The 2,811-nt window shown below is 51.5% G+C and overlaps 1 protein-coding gene across 4 annotated transcripts in view; it reads right to left on the reverse strand.

Moving 5' to 3' along the window:
- RCC1 (regulator of chromosome condensation 1) overlaps positions 1-2,811 on the reverse strand; it is an 18,037-nt gene that overhangs the window by 13,298 nt on the left and 1,928 nt on the right. The gene's annotated exons all lie outside the window — the stretch shown is intronic.

The raw sequence follows: 2,811 nt of genomic DNA on the forward strand, positions 1-2,811 counted from the left end.
TCTTGAAGAGGAGGACATAATATCTGAGTTAAGGGGTAAGAGTACACTTTTACCTGATTGTACGGAAGGAAGAAACCTTACCTTTCAAAGTTTTTTCAGCTGGTCTAATTAAATTGTCATGAGGCAGATTAACACAAGAAAATAACTCAATTTAATTGCATACCTGTGTGTGGGAATCCCATACGAGGGACTCAGAGACATACATGCAGAGGTTCTTGGGTTAGCACCCCAGTGGAGCTACGGCCATGCCACCCTGAACAAGCCCAATGTCTGATCTCAGAAGCTAAGCAGGGTCGGACCTGGTTAGTACTTGGATGGGAGACCACCTAGGAAGACCAGGTGCTATAGGCATAAATAAAAAAAAAAATTTAAAACATATAGGCCAGCTAAAGGCAGGCCATGATCTGGGCAGGGGTGGAGGCAACGTAGGAAGGCCTTTCCAGGATGCCCCATGAGCTTGGCCAAACACAAGGAGCAGAGGGTAGAAGGCAGCTGAGGGGGAGGGGATGCGGAGACAAGAGCGGAGACCCTCAGGCAGCTAGGGCCTGAGAACATGAGCCAGATGGGTGAAGTATCTGAAGGACATGGGGAAAGACAACGAGGCCACTCCCTGCTGAGGTGGAGCTGAGCACTGGTTTTTGAGTCTGACAGAGTTCTGAGCCTGAGAATCCTCATCTCTCAAATGGAGGTCTCTGGGAACTGCAGAGTGCAATCCCAGGGGAAGGGCAGGGGATGAGAGGCACCTTCTCAAAAGTGGAGCCCTGTACCCATTACCCACCTGCATCCTCTAGTGCACAAATCAGTCCTTTGTACAGACTCCCTCTCTAACTACTCTGGGTGTGTTTTCTTAACCAGGCTGTGAGTGTCCGGACTGGGAATAAGACTGAGAATAAGTAGTGGTCTTTTGTCCCCAACCCCTCATCCCCCAGTGGAGAAACACAGCTTCTATCTTCAAGGAGCTTACAGTCTGGGAGAAGAGTGAGACACGGTCCCAAATAATTAAAAGTCAAATACAGAGTCAACTTCTACCAATAGGCATCTAGGGCGTGCCAGCCTCTCCTAGAACGCTCACACCTGCACTCTGAGTAAGTACGATCACCATGTTTTTCCAGATGGGAGAAAACTGAGATGCAGGGGAAGATCCCCCCACTCACCAGTCCACACAGGAGTGGGATGAAACGGCAGGTCTCCTGACCACTCCTCACTAGGGCCAGAGCTCCCCTCTCCCACTTCTCCCTGGGCCTCAGTTTCCTCATGTGATGAATGAAGGCACACTGGACTATAGTCTAGCAGGGGCCTGGTATTCCTCCTGTGACCCCCTGTGACCTCACCACAGCCTCATTTCTGCAAAGGGAGACAGAGTCCTCTCTGACCACTGCAGCTGTCCCTACTGCCACTCCCTGCTCCCCAATGTCAGGAGGCAGACACTTGCCTGCCAAACTCAGAGGCTGAAGAATCTCTTTGTGAGAAAGGTCCCCAGGGAAGGGAGGAGAGAGGATCATCTGTCAAAAAACATTTGCCGAGTTCTTGCTATGTGCCAAGCATAGAGTTGGGACACTTCACCCCAAGAGTTCTTCACCAGGGGATCCCCCTCATATACAGAGTTGTGCCTGGGTGTATGTGTTAATTTTTCCACAGAAGAAAAGGAGCCACAGCTTCTACCAGATGTTAAAACCACTGCTTTATGGAAATTATAGGACATTAGTAATTCTCACCACATGCCTCTTACTTCATTTTACAGATAAAAAAACTAACACTCAGGGGGATTGGGTGGGTGGCCCAAGGACACCCAACTAGTAAGCTGCAAAGTTGAACAGGATTCCTGCTCTTAGGATGACTTTGCAACATGAGCATGGTTTCAGACTCCACTCTAATGCCTTTCTTGGATGAAACCACCCTGCCTCCTCCATCCCCACCCAGTGTTCCTCGGTCTTGCACCTGAAACCTTTCAAGACCCTGCCCGTTGTATCATCTTGCTACTCACCTCCTTGTACCCTGTGCTCCAGTCAGACTCAAACACCTGTGGGATCCCTGACCAAAACACCCAGACCTTCAAGTCTTTGCATATGCTGTGTGTCTCCTGCCTGGATCACCCTAATTCCTCCACCCTCCAGTGTGCCTGAGTAACTACTGCTCCTTCAAAACCCCACTCAAATGTCACCTCACCTTGAAAGCCATCCCTGACCCTCCTAGGCAAGGCTAGGTGACCTCTTCAGAGTTCCCGTAACACTCCATACACTCATCTTCTACTAGGACACACTTGGTTGGAGCATCTAAATTACTATGGGATTAATGAATGACTTGCTAGCAGCAGGGCTCCTGGCTCCAAGGGCATCCTTCGGTGATCACGCTGGCTGGCCCTTATGTAATTGTGGCCCCACATGGGTCACAAGGAGACGGGGAGCTCTGTAAAGGCCACAGGCGGACCTTCTCACCATTGTTCCCCAGCCCTGCAAGCGCGGCGCGGGGTAAGACAGCCAGTAAATAATGTTGACAGATGAGTTGATGAATTCACAGCCCACCTCTCCAAAAGGGCAACAGGCATTGTCTTGGTGCCTGTTGACGCTGAGATTTCTTTCCCCGCAGCAGACCCTCACCAGCCTACCCTTGAGCTCCTAAAGCAGACCTCGCCGGGCAGGATTCTTTCCTCAATCTGCAAACAGCATTCTCTAACGAAAGCCGGGCAAAATCACTTTCTCCGTTTTGGAAACGCAGACCCCACCAGGGCGGTGGGCCCCGGCCCGCCAGGCGCGCGGGTCTGCGCACCAGGGCCGGCGAGGTCACCGCGGTCACGCGCATCCCGGCCGGCCG

Source organism: Pteropus alecto, unplaced genomic scaffold, assembly GCF_000325575.1.
Source record: "Pteropus alecto unplaced genomic scaffold, ASM32557v1 scaffold39, whole genome shotgun sequence".
Lineage (NCBI taxonomy): Eukaryota > Metazoa > Chordata > Mammalia > Chiroptera > Pteropodidae > Pteropus > Pteropus alecto.